Source organism: Gracilinanus agilis, chromosome 4, assembly GCF_016433145.1.
Source record: "Gracilinanus agilis isolate LMUSP501 chromosome 4, AgileGrace, whole genome shotgun sequence".
Taxonomy (NCBI): domain Eukaryota; kingdom Metazoa; phylum Chordata; class Mammalia; order Didelphimorphia; family Didelphidae; genus Gracilinanus; species Gracilinanus agilis.
The window spans coordinates 496,113,202-496,128,008 of NC_058133.1; positions in this window are offsets into that span (position 1 = coordinate 496,113,202).

Below are 14,807 nucleotides of genomic sequence, written 5' to 3' on the forward strand. Positions count from 1 at the left end.
TTCAGAAATAGAGCCAAGTGGAGACGGGAGAAGGGAGACAGCATGGCAGAAGGATGTTGCAGAGTGAGAAGACCACAGAGACAAATGGATGAGGGAAATTTGAGGGTAAAACGGCAGCTGACGAATGGTGGTAAAATCCAGAATGTTAGAAGCAGAGCAAGTGATTTGTCCAATGCAACATGGCTCATAAATGATTGAGGTAGGATCTGAATTCAGATCTGTGTCGTTAGAATGTTGTACCCAAGGAATACATTCCCCAGAATTCCTTCAGTATTTCCCAGAATTCCTTTCCTTTTTGTCCCCAAGTTGTGTGCTTACATTGATTGTATATAGTTGTGTGTAACCCCGCCATCACTCTCTCTTCTCTGGCGGCTCTGCACTCTTCTCTCCTGCATGTGTGTTCTGGGGGAATTTCTTTACTGAGGTTTTCTTTCCCTTACTTCAAGTTATTATTAATAAACTTTAAAAAACATAATACTTAGAGTATTTGGATATTAATTTTTAATCTTACAGAGCACAGGTGTGATGTCTTTCTTCTGTCTTTCATGTCCCAGGATTTTCTCTACCATCCTCTTTGCCCTCTCCTTTGTCATCCTCTCAGATGCTTATGATCTATGTGACCTTAAACAAGTCACTTAAACTTAGACCTAATTTTTTCAGTAGCAAAGAAGGAGATATTGGACAAGATAGACCCTGAGGTTTTTTCCAGCTATCGATATTTTTTTAACCCTTGACTTCTGTGTATTGGCTCCTTGATGGAAGAGTGGTAAGGGTGGGCAATGGGGGTCAAGTGACTTGCCCAGGGTCATACAGCCAGCTATAGATTTTTGAACCTCTTTGGGTTTTAGGTTCCTAGTAAGAAAAATGGACCTAGAGTTGGCTCAGTGGATAAAGGATTGGGCCTGGAGCTAGGAAGATGAGTTCANGGGAGAGGGAGAGGGAGAGGGAGACTCCCAACTTACATTGTTTGTATATAGTTGTGTGTAACCCCATCCGCTCACCCTCCTCTCCCACGTGTGCAGGTGGGGGACTTTCTTTTCTTTACTGAGGCTGCTAATTTTCCTTTTGCTTCAAGTTATTATAAAGAAGATCTTATAAAATTATAATACTTGGAGTATTTGGATATTAATTTTTAATCTTACATAGGTCTTTTGGACTCCAGGTCCAGCACACTGTCCACCCCACCAACCTGGCTGCCTCTTAAGCTCTGGTCTATCAGATCCCATTAGCTCTTCCTAAGACATGTACCACACAGCCAGACTCATTTCTCTTCTATGCAGACTGATCATAATACACCTCTGCTCAAAAATCTTCAATAGCTCCCTACAGTCTACAGAGGAAAAGCTCATGTCCTGTCTGTCACTGAAGGTCACCCGCAATAGGCTATGAGTAGGACTTTCCAGATGGATCTCCCATAAGTCCCTTCCACACATCTTGGGATTAAAGTAGCAGAGACAGCATTAATCTGCACGGGGAGAGTGAATTCCTCCTCTGGAAGTCCCTACACCACGGAAATCCCAGGGGCATGCCCTGGCCCCATCCCAGAAGCTTGGTGTATGTGTGTACATTTAGAGATTTCTTTTCGCTGCAGCCAAATGAGGGGATTCTTTGTCCTCTGACCAGGCGTTGTGCTCCTCTGCCTTTGCTCACACCTTATTCCGTCTGCCCAGACTGTCCTTACACTCAGTGTTTGCCCTTCCTTTGACGTCCAGCTCCAAAGCTATGTCCTCTAGCAAGCCCTCCCTGACCGCCATCTCCAGGAGAACTCTGGACTCGGAAAAGATCTTCCTTTATGAATTCATGAGCCTGAAACCTCCCTGGCTCTCAGGACAGAAGAGACCTCAGAGTCCAGCTCCCTCATTTTACAGATGTAGAAACGGAGGCAGAGTGACTTACTGAAAGAGAGCAGACGCTCAAGGTAGAATTTGAACACACATCCTCTGTCTCACAAGCTCCTATTTAGTACATCACTCTACATGGTCCCTGTGACATGGCGCTGCTTCTTTTCCATTTGAAAATTCCATTTTTCACGCGTGGCTTAGGGTAGGACGGGACACCCCAATAACGAGTTCCAAGTGACTGGATTCTGTGACTTCCCTGACTCCAGTCCAGGCTCGTGGGTGCCAAGGAAATCTTCCAAGGTGATTGCTCAGATGTCATTCACCCATCGGGGTGCCACGTGCTCCCCCCACTTCTGTCACTGCTGCTCTGCCCTCATGGAAAGGTCTCAGTAGGGGATCACGGTGAAATTCTTCTGTTCCCCCGAGAATGGCTGCAAGCTGCTGACACCCCACCACACCACTGGCTTAATAACAAGACCAGGCAAAAAGTGCTGAGGGAGGAGACCCCCACCAGCTTAATGGAAGCCCAGAGCCGCCTGAAGAGGCTTCTGTCATTTCGAGAGGCAGTGGGCTAGAATCCACTTATAAATAAAGCTCCTGACAATCTGAGAAATCTCTAAATGTGCACACACACACACACACACACACACACACACACACACACACACACCAGTTTGTTTCCTGATGAACAAAGCACTTAAAACAAGCCACAGCCATTGAGCCAAGGTATGGGGCTCACCTCTGGTCAGTGGATTGGGGAGGATGGGGAGTGAGGAATTCTCCCAGCTTCCCGAGATGGGAGACAAAGAAATGGGGGAAAATGGAGGAGGCCACTGAAGCATCTGTTATGCCACAACTAAGAAAACAAAGCAATTAAAATTCTCCGAATTTCTGCTCAGTGCCTCCCCGTGTATTCTGTATTGGCTGAATAAACAAGAGATGTTTAAAAGACCATACCTGCCATACCTACCGGCTCCCTCTCATCACCAAAATGTTCATAAGGGGACTGGTTCTAGTGTTTTGTTTTCTAATGCATCCAGCGCTGCGAATTTCACCCTCAGGCTTAGTTTTGTCACAGTCTGTCCTTTCCAATAAGCCTCAACTCTAACTATTCTTTGGGGTGGAAGAAAAGCTCCCCTTCACAGCTGTACCCAAGCTGCTTTGCTTTGGCAGACAGGTGTTAGCAGAGGAGGTGAGTCAAGAAAAGAGGAAAAAAGAAAAGTAAAACCCCTATTCAGGGGGGGCCCTAGGCTAAAGGAGACAAGAGCATACCCCAGAATGATGAAGTTGGCAGGAAATCCACAATAGAAAATGGGGCCATTTAAATTCAGCATACTGGGTTAATAATACATATTTGTTATGGTAAGTTATTCACCATGTGGTTCAGCACAAGGTACTACATGGAGGGGGAAAATTAACATAAAAATAAAATATTAGGGAAAGGAAGGGAGGGAGGGAGGGAAGGAAGGAAGGAAGGAAGGAAGGAAGGAAGGAAGGAAGGAAGGAAGGAAGGAAGGAAATGTAAAGATGAAGACAATAATTTTATGAAATTATGTGGTTGCCAATATTTATTATATCTCGAGTCAGAAATTTATTTACAAAATAAAGAGGAAACAATAAAGTAGAGAAATGTGAAGGGGATAGAAAAGTTATCTATCCTGTCTTAATCCAGTCAGAGATTAAGGAAGGCCAGTAGTGAGTAATCACGCAGCCTCCTCCGAGATGGAAGTTAGTCTCCCCAGAAACTAGGAAAGGAGTCAGCCCTTTTCAGTCACCCAATGAAGTAGTCCAGGAGTCAGAGTCTAAGTTGAAGCTGAGCTCCAAGCCCATGATCCAAGCCGCAGTCTCCAGTGAAGCTCCTTCAAAGACTATCTCCAGAAGACATTCTCTTCAAACTATCTTCTCAAAGAACATCTGCCTCTAGCCAAAGGATTTCATGGATTTTATGGTGGTTCCTTGTCCCTTCCCCCCTTCACAGGACCCAATCACAGTTTGCAAATTGTCTAGCACTGCCCAGGGGACAGTGTTTATGGGAACCAGCTCTCACCTTCTGGAGGGGTGAATATTCATCAAAAGGGTTCACAGATTCCTGGTTGATTGAGTTTCTGAGGGTATAAACTCTGATCATAGGATTCATAAGTTTGGGACTGAGTTAAAAGGGTGGAGCTCTCTAAGTAAGTGGCTTGTGAGTTCTCTAAGTAATAAAGGATTCCCTTTCTCATAAACTCAGAGAGAGCAAAGAATTCCCTTTTATGGAAGGTAGGAAGGAAGGAAGGAGGAAGGAAGGAAGGAAGGAAGGAAGGAAGGAAGGAAGGAAGGAAGGAAGGAAGGAAGGAAGGAAGGAAAGAAGGAAGGAAGGAAGGAAAGAAGGAAGGAAAGAAGGAAGGAAGGAAGGAAGGAAAATTTAGATTTAAAGGACTTATGATGTCTCCTGAACAGTAACACTAAAGAATATGCTTATATATCATCACCACGAGGTACCTTTGCAAAAATAGATGATATACTAGGAGAAATTATAAAGAAATGCAAAAGAAAAGAAATATTATACATATTCTTTATATACTACAATTCGATAAAAATATTATAAGATCATAGCTTAAAGTACAAGGGGATCTTTAGAAATCATCAGGAGCAACTCCCTCATTTTAGAATAAAGAAACTGAGGCACAGAGAGGTAAAGTGATTTGCCCAGGGTCCTATAGCTAGTAAGTATCTGAGGCAGGATTTGAACTCCTGTCTTTCTGAATTTTCCTCTATCCACCATACCACATTGTCCATTCAAATAAATATACAAATGGAGACTTTAAAAATGTTACCTTGAATACTGAATGGGGAAAAGAATGAATCACAACACTGTTTAACAACTGTGAAAGAGAATAATGATGATGAGTACAAAATGTGTAAATGAACAAAAATGTAGGGATGTTGTTGATATAATACTTGGAGAAAAAAAATTATCTTTGGGAAAATACATTCGCAAACTAGAAAAAGAGAATTAATGAGCTGAGTATGCAATTATGAAAACAAGAGAGTCAACAAATTAGCACCCCAAAATAAGTACAAGAGAACAATATTGAAATTTAGATAAATGAATGAATTTGAAAACAAAGATACTTCAGAGATGATTTTTAAAACCTGGTTCTTTGAATAGACAAGCAAAATTGATAAATTTTGTTAACTTCATAGCAAAAGGATAAAAGTCAGAAAAAAAACAAGAGAAAAATAAATAAATTACAACAGAGAAAAAATTAAGAGAGTTTGTTTTTATAATCCTTATCTTCTGTGTATTGGTTCCAAGCATATTGGCAGTAAAAGCCAGGTAACGGGTTAAATGACTGGCCCAGGGTCACACATCTATGAAGTGTCTGAGCTCAAATTTGAACCTAGGACCTTTCATCTCTAGACATGGCTCTCAATTCACTGAGCTACACAATTAAATTAAAAGAATTTTTAATGATTTGATATATATGATTGTGTAGACTCCAAATCAGTTGGACCTGATTCCAAGTTGTTAAACTAAAGTAAGAACTCATTTAAGCCCTGAGCCCTTTATGACACAAGAACATTTTTTTTTGGATGAGACTAAAGGGAGTAACTCATTTACTGAACAAGAAAATTAACTACCCCATTAGGTATTCCTTCCTTCCTGCCCTCCTTCCTTCCTTCTTTCCTTTGTTCCTGCCCTCCTTCCTTCCTTCCTTCTTTCCTTTGTTCCTGCCCTCCTTCCTTCATTCCTTCCTTCCCTCCTTCCTTCCTCCTTCTTTCCTTCTATCTTTGCTTCCCTCCTTCCCTCCATACTAGAGTATGAATACCTTTTGTACACATTTGTTCCCTCTAAGTATGCCTCCCTATCATTGGACTCTGTCTGTGCCCTCTTCCCACTGACACTGGGTGCACTTGATGGAGAATGCCTCCCAGGATTACCCCTGAATGGCTCGGAATGCTACTGCCCTATTTCAATGGCCCGATTCCCAATCGGTAAACTCAGGGATCCTTTCCAATCCAGCATACACTCCCCAGAAGACAGACAGCAGAAGACTCTGCATTTAAAGATGAGGAAATCAGTGTGAAGAATGTTGCCCAATACTGACACCAAGATCTTTCCCTCTCTCTGGGCACTGAGATGCCTGACCTCTACAAGCAACAACGGGAAGGGAGTGACAGGCAGATCCGTCCTCCCAGGGGACTCAGAGCTAAGGCAGGTGCGGCAAACACAGGGAACAGGAGGTGGCTTTCTCCAGCTTCATTTCACTATAATCTCAAAATGCCAATTTGGGAATTGAGCCAAAGCAGATAATTACATTAGAAAGCTACTTAATTGTGCGCTTTCCAAAATGCACGACCAAATGACGGTGTGATTTGCTTGGATCATATTAGCTGGATTTCATTACGTTACTGCATCTCAAACTTTAATAAACTCACCTGAAAGCAGGAGGTTCAGAGAAAGGAATCGAGGAAGGGCTGCTGGTGCGCCTGTGAAAGCTGAAGCTCGGGAAGGATCTGTGGGGAGCAGCAGTCGTGCTCTCAGGGAACTCCGTGAAGGAAGTGTATGATGGTCACGTCCTCGGGATCGGAGGGGCCACTTTTCTACTTTGGCTGCTATTCGCTAGGGTCTCAGAGGACCCTTCCAGCTCCAGAAGGGGGAGGCTCTAATCCTGTGATTAGCTTTCCTTGGCTTCTACAGGTGCCCTCCCAGGGATAACACAAGTCTGCTCACCTCTCCCTGGCTGAACATTCCTTTTAAACTACTGTCTCCATCAAAGTGTTTTGTTCGATTCTCCCCAGAGATGTCCTAAGGACACTGACAGTGATTTTAGTTTTCTCTCCCATCCAGGTTTCCTTTGCAGCATAAAATCTCCTCTTCCCCAGGGGCCGTGGTCACTCAGCAGTGGAGTCCTGCCTGTCGTTGTTGGATTTTCCAGTGATTTTATTGATGAGTGGGGGGCACCATAGGCCCACATCAGAAATCTAGTGTCCAAGATGGCACGGCTAATTGGGTTCCCAGGTCAGAGCTACATTGATTAGGACAGGAGGCTGCTAAATTTGACGGCCGCTCCTGGGTATCTTTGCAATAAACCTCCTTTCTTCATCTTATAACCAGAAAGTCTTTTGTGTAGTCACTCCTTACCCAGGGATCATTGATCCCTTCAGCAGTCTGGTGAAGCCCCTTTTCTCTCTCGTTTTAAAAAAAACCCTTAAGTTCCAGCTTAGAATCAATACTGTATATTAGTTCCAAAGCAGAAGGAAGGTGAAAAAGGCTAGGCAACTGGGGTTAAATGACTTGCCTAGGGTCACATAGTTGGGAAGTGACTAGGGTCACATTTGAACCCGAGACCTCCCCCGCTCTAGGTCTAATTCTCCATCCACTAAGCCACCCAGCTGTCCCCCTGACCCTTTTCTTTTAAAAGCATAAGATAACCTATATGGGATGACAAAGAAAACTAAAGATATTGAAATACATTATGAAAATATTAAAATTTCCAAGTTTCCAGACCCCCCCCCGAAATCTATCTGCAAAGACACTCAGCCCAGGTGGTTTGTAGACCCCAGGTTAAGAGTCATTGCCCTAAATCCATTCATTCATTCAAGACGTCTTTATTAAATAGTGCTGACTATGATCCAGATCTAGTGCCAAGGAAAAAAGGACAAAAATAATCCCTGCTCTCAAGAAGCTGAGTTATAATATTGCCAGAGTAGTCAGATACATGACCAGATCACAAGGCTAAAGTGTGTGCATGTAATATTCTAAATCAATTCATTAAATAAAACTAAAAAACAGCTAATTAATTAATTGATTGATTAAGGGGATGAAGTGTGTGCATATGATAAATCAATTAATCAAATAAAAAATAATTAATTAATCAATCAATTAAAGGAATAAAGTGTATGTGATAAATCAATTAATCAAATAAAACAAAAAAACAATTAATTAATTAAGGGGATAAAGTGTGTCCTATTCTAAATCAATTAATTAAATAAAAATAAAAAACAATTAGCTAATTAATTAATTAAAGGAATAAAGTGTGTGCATGGAATGTAAACTCTACATAATAACACAGTTTGACACATGTTCATTTTACGTCAATTATTTTTGCATATCGTTTTGTTCCTTTTTCTGTTCATTTGCTCAAACACTGTTAAAAATGTGTGTCATTAACGGGGAGCCAGGCGTGGAGATAAGAGGTCCTGGGTTCAAATCTGGACAAGTGACTTAACCCCCATTGCCTAGCCTTTACCTCTCTTCTGCCTTAGAACCAATAAACAGAATCAATTCTAAGACAGAAAGCAAAGGTTTAAATTTTTTTTAAAGCGTGTCACTGTATATGCCTATTCGTTCTGTGTTATTTTTTACTGTTTCATGCTTATTTACTTATATCTAAAGGATACACGTGAACCATCGCTATATGTGCACGTGATGATCTGTAGATAATTTGAACTCGTAGCCCCTGTAGCAGCTTTGCCCTGCGCTATGTTCCCTATGTGTGAAGTCATCATGGATAGAGACGATCCCACTAAAAACTCTCGTGAGCCGGTAGGAGCTGTCTCCGGTACACCCCTGCATAAGGGACAATAAGGGAGTCACGATGGGAAGGGACACGGAGAGAAGCTGAGGCTCTTTTCCATTCCACCTACTTATTTTTTCACTAAATCATCCCTTTGGTTTCCCTGCAGACTTGGAAGCTACTGGACCAAACACAGAAATAATCCCGACAATTTTGGCAATGATATTTTATGACCGTAGTAAGCATTATTGTTATTGAAATTTTATCATAAAATTATAATCTTCCTTTGTAAAACTTTGATGCATTCTTAAGTATAATCTTACAGCATCTTGAAACCAATTTTTCCCCTGAGAAAACACATCCAATTTTATAATGAAAGATGATGAGAAAGGCGATTTTGTTGGGATGAGACTGAGGCCACAGGAGGCTGGATAAAGAGATGCTTTTCAAAAGGAAGTCTATCTGAAGCATCCGATTGCTAATTGGCTGGGGGAGGGGAGGAAGCTTTATCTTAAGGACACCTAAGGAGGACCTGAAGTATATCTTACAGATAAGAAATAGTTGTGAACTTCTCTATCAAAATAGAACTTGAGGCTAACGCTAGAATATTCATTGTTTCCACTAGTGCTCATTCCACTTCATGAGCCCATTCAGAGTTTTCTTGGCAAAGACACTTGAGTGGTTTGCCATTTCTTCTTCCAGCTGATTTTACAGATGAGGAAACTGAGGTAAAAACAGAGTTAAGTGGTTTGCAAAGGGTTGCACAGCAAGTAAGTATCTGAGACTGGATTTAAACTCAGGAAGACGAGTCTTCCTGACCCAAGGGACTAAGGCTAGAATATTGATTGTTTCCACTAGTGCCCATTCCACTTCATGAGCCCATTCAGAGTTTTCTTGGCAAATGGTTTGTCATTTCTTTATCCAGATGATTTTACAGATGAGGAAACTGAGGTAAAAACAGAGTTAAGTGACTTACTTGCAAAGGGTTTCACAGCTAGTAAGTATCTGAGACTGGATTTGAACTCAAGAAGACGAGTCTTCCTGACCCAAGACCTCCTACTCTATGTACCATGGAGCCATCAAGCTGCCTAAGACTATAATAATACCTAGATCTATCTAGATATAAAGTAGGGGAAAGGGTCAGGAAATAACATGGTGGGAGGAAGTAGAGAGGTGGCCATGGTTCACTTTTTGCATGGTATTTTAATATTACATAGGTCCCCTCAAGCATCCAGAAAGATGAACTGGCCTCGGATTGTCCACAAATTCCACAGTGAAATGAATCTTCCTAAAGCCAAAGTCTAACCATGTTACTCCCTTGCTCAAGAATATTCCATAAGTTCCTCTTTCTTCTATGATAAAACACAAATTTCTCAGCTTAAAACTCTTTACAACCTGGTTCCCTTTCCAAGTTTATTTCACATTGTTCCTCATTCATATGTGCTCCACTACTGTCAAGCCTTCCTACCTAGTGTTTCCTCTAGTCAGTCATTTCCCACCTCCATGGGAACTTCCAGACAGTTCTTCGTGCCTAGAAGTCATTCCTGCCACTTTGGCCTTAGCTACCTTCCAGACTCAGCTCATGTGCTACCTGCTAAAGGGACTTTCCCTGAGCTTCCTAGTTGCTTTTTGACCCTTGGATTATGTCGATATTTATCTGTTAAAATGTTATCTGGGGACCACCTTCAAGTAGAATTTGAGCTTGAAAGCCATTTTTGTAGCCTCGGTGCCTAGCAAATTCCCTTCTAATGAATTGGTGCTTAATAATGCTTATTGGTTTGGAAATAAATGCTGTACCAAATGTTTACATCACAAACCATTAAATAATCTATATCCAAGAATCTCCAGAACTTAGGCAACGTTCATTTAATGAGGCAACCATTTCAGGAAGGCATCTATTCTGTAGGAACACCAAGGTGGTTCAATGGATAGAGTATAAGGCTTGGGGTTAGGAAGACCTCAGTTCAAATCTGGCCTCATCCGCTTACTGGCTGTGTGATCCTGGTCAAGTCACTTACTCCCTGTTTGCCTCATCTTTAAAATGAGCTAGAAAAAGGAAATGGTAAATCACTCCAGGATCTTTGCCAAGAAGACTTCACATGGGGTCACAAAGAGTCAGAATCAACTGGAAAATGACTAAACAACAATAAAATCTATTCTAGAAAGTGAAGGACAGCCACCCTTTTGTTAGAGCAGCACTACTGTGTCTATCTTGTATCTCTAATTCCATTCCTCTCGCTACTTCTCTATAACATCGTATCTTCCATGTGGGTGCCGCCATCTTAAGTGGTTCAGGCAGGTGACAAATACTCTTTCTACCACAATAGCCTGTGATTACATCTCTGGGATCCAAATAACACAACAGAGGAAAATAAAAAGGAAGACAAAATCCTAGTCGTCAGAGCAAGGAAAGACCTCCCAGACAGAAGGGTAGAAACGATTCGCCCCTCACCTCAAGCACAAGCATCCTCTGAATCAATTTTTAATGCCCAGAAATGGATAAGCTTTGGGCCAGGCAACAGCAGCCCATACTATATAATCCCCCCGGGTGGAGCAGAGACAACATTTCAGACCACAGCAAAGGAAGGGACCCCAAAAAATCAGCTTTACATTTGCCACGAGGGCAACCCCCTGATGCTGTCAATCTTCTACAGAAGCAGGCAGGAGAGAAGTCTGGGGGACAGAGGCTTGTTTCTCCCCTGATGGCTATGATAACAGAAGTCTGATTCTGAATTTGTTTATTTTAATTTAAACTCTATCTATGCATCACTGAATAAAAGGGACATTGAATTAAAGTGTACATGAATGGAAAGGATGGCCCTCTCAGCACTCCTTCTCCGAGCATCCTTTTAACTCTCTAGATGAAGGACCGCTACCCTCCGCTGGAAGCCAGACTTCCATTATCACCTCTTTGTTTTGAGGACTCTGAACAAAAGTCATTAAATATTTGGCTTCTTAATGAGAAGAGACCAGATTCTGCAAGTGCATTATTTCAATGCCTCATACTAAAAGAGAATGAATTTCAAAGGCCCAGATGAGATCTCTCTTCCTAACATCATCCCCCACCATCACCACCTTTACCAAGGACAAACTGCTTATGAGCCAGATATTGGTAGAAGTCATGAGCTTCCACTCTTCCATACTGAGCAAAGTCTTTCAAGACATTTAGAAAGGTTTTCACTCCTAAAATCTCCAGTTACCTACACAAGTTGGGGGTCTTGAGGTTCAGTGAATAGAAGAGTCTAGAAGAGTCCTCTTTATGAGTTCAAATCTAGCCTGACACTTATGAGCTGTGTGACCTTGGGCAAGTCACCTCCTTCTATTTGCCTCAGTTTTCACATCTGTAAAATAAGTTGGAGAAGGAAATGACAACCCACTCCTGTATCTCTGCCATGAAAACCCCAAATGGAGTCACAGAGAGTCAGACATGATTGAACAAAAACCAAAAAAAGACATAATACTTTATAGACTATACTTGTGATATAATTCAAATAAATTCAGTTTGAAGAGCCTTTTATTAAGTGCCTTTTATTTATTCATTATTTATTTATTTTAGCTATTTATTCATCTATTTGTTTGGTTTTCTTTATTCATTATTTATTTATTATGTATAATATATAATATATGTTATATATATAATCTATAAATTTATTCATTTACTTATTAAGTGCCTACTATATTTAAGACAAGAGGTAGTTTGTTTGGGCTTGGAATCAGGAAAACCCAGATCCAATTTCAGCATTCAACATATTTTCTGTAGGACTCTGCGTGAGTCACTCAATAGCTCAGAATTTCCAGGCACCTCTTCGAGAATATAAATGAACTAGTGAGAATTGCTCTGCCCGGGGTCAATTCTTGAAAGAGAGCTTTGGATATGAGGAATGGAAAGGAGGCCTTGAAAGGAGAGCTGCCAGTTTCACTTTTTTTCAAATCTGTATTTCTAGTGTTGGTATGTCCAGTGCGTGGCATACAGTAATTGATTAATAAATGCTTGCTGATTGATTGATTGGTCAATTGACCTGACAGGTTCAGTCCCTCTCCCCTCCCAACCCAAACAACACAAAATAAAGCCATTCTGGTATCTATCTCACAGGGAAGCTCAAATGAGATGATGTGTGTAAAATATTTCATGAACCTGAAAGCACTCTATAAATGGCAGTTATTATTATTATTACTGCTTCATAAATCACAGGCTCGAGCCCACGTTCCTTGATTCTCAATCTCTACTCTTTCTGGGGTGCCATGTTCAACTCCCTGATTTTACAGATGACAAACCAACTCAAGGGAGGCAAAGGGTCTTGGCCAAATCAAAGGATCGTGGCTGGAGGGGACCTTGAAGACCACTGAGCCTAATCTCCTAATTTTATAGATGGGGAAACTGAGGCCTAGAGATTAACCAACATACTTGGGGTCGCAGAGCTAGGAAGTGGTAGATCCAGTTCTTCTGCCTCCCAGTCTGGGGCTATTTCTATAGCATCACCCTGCCCAAAGCCAAGAAGAAGGTGACTAATCCAGAACTGTGATGTTAGGGTGCCAGTCTTTAAGCCTCTTCTTCAGATTTGACAGTTAGCTGCTTCTGCTAGCCAAAACAAGAGAAGAGAACCAAAATAGAAATCACCTGATCTCCAAGGTACCATCCTTGTTCTTATCGTCCTGGGTGGCAGAGGCCCCCTGGGAACAAGCAGGATGCAGCATCAATCCAGCTTCTTCCAAGCCTACTCTTAGATGCCACTCAGAATAATCAAATTATGGAGCTTTCATTTCATGGTTGTCAGCCTCTGCTCCTCCCTCCACAAATTCTTTCAGACTGGGAGACTCTGCAATTAGATGGTTCTTAGAGCAAGTCTTCTGGATGCCATCTTCCCCTTCAATGGTCACTTTTCTTTCAAAATGCTACTTGGCTTTTCCAGGGAAAGAAAAGGGTGGGGGGGGAGGCAGGAGAAAGAGGGAAGAGGGAAAGAGGAAGAGAAGAAGAGGGGCACGAAAGGAAAGAGTAAACAAGGTGAGAGAGAGAAGAAGGTTATAGGTGGAAGAAGTAGAGGAAGGCAGAGAGAAAGAAGAGGGAGAGAGGCAGAGAATGAATAACAGATGGAGAGAGGGAATAGGAGAGATGTAGGTGGTCAGTGGGAAATCAGAGGGAGGGAAGGAGAAGCATTGTACTAAGTCTTGGGGATACAAGTACAAATGAGAAAATAATAAGACAAATTAAAAAGAAGATAGCGCCTGCCCTTCAAAAGCTTATAGTCTATTAAGGCAAGACAACATACAAGAGGAGGCTGAAAAGAAGAGAGGGTTATGGAGGAGAAGGAGGCAGTACCTGATGCAGGGGCATATTGGAGAGAAAAAAAATAACAACTATTTCAAAATAAGAGGTTTCTTCTATAATGCTATTTATTTTAATTTATGTATTTAAAAACATAATTCTGAGAAATGGTCCATCAATTTCACTAGACCTCACAAAAGTCAAGAACCTCTAGATTAGATAGTCTCTAAGTTTTGCCTGCCAGCCATCAAGACCTTTAAACAATAGGAACTAAGAGTGGAAAATCACAAATCTTGAGCAGGAAGGGAGCAGAGAATCCATTTAACCCAATCCTCTCATTTTACAGATGAAGAAACTGAGACTAAGAAGTTCAGATGAGTTACCCAAAGTCACACAGCTAGGAAATGGCAAGGTTAGGATTTGAACTGAGGTCTCCTTAATTTCAAAGTCAGGGATCTCTCTGCATTGCTGTGCTTCTCAACTAATAAAGGCATTTCATTAAAGGTATTTTGCATTTAAAAATATTTTATCTACAGCTAGAGATAGGGGAGTCTACAGGGACTTATTCTGAGGCACAAGTCAACAAAATTACAAAAGAATATAATTATGAAAAAAAAGTATTCTTTCCAATGACTTTCTAGCCTTCCCTCACTTTCCATTCTTATCCCTGGGGCTAAATGGCAATAAAAAAGATAAAAATTAACTGTCTGGGGCCTAGTTTAGGGAGAATTAAGACACCTCCGTTTCCTTTCTCAACTGTCCTCCAGAATGCCTCACTTCCCCATGATCCTGGCTTGAGTGTTCATGTCTGTTGGGTAATTAGTGTGCAGACTAAGTCAGGGCTCTAATGGGAGAAAGGGCAGAGTTCCCAACTTTCCATCCTCACCCCAACTTAAAACACCTGCTGAAATCCGGCCAACTCTGTCTTCAATCTTTTCTGGTCACATATTTATTGCCTGAACAATTTTTCTGCATAAAACTGCCACCCCTCTGAAGGGTCAACCAGAGACAAGTTTGCTGCCTCAAGGAGAAGTTTGTTCTTTCTTTTTTTTCCATTTTTCTTTTCTTTCTTTAAAAATTCTTCCTTCCTTCCTTCCTCCCTTCCTATCTATCTATCTTTCTTTCTCCTTTCTATCTTAAAAATTATTTATTTTCTTTGTTTCTTTCTTTTCTTCCTTCCTTCTTTCCTTCCTCTTTTTC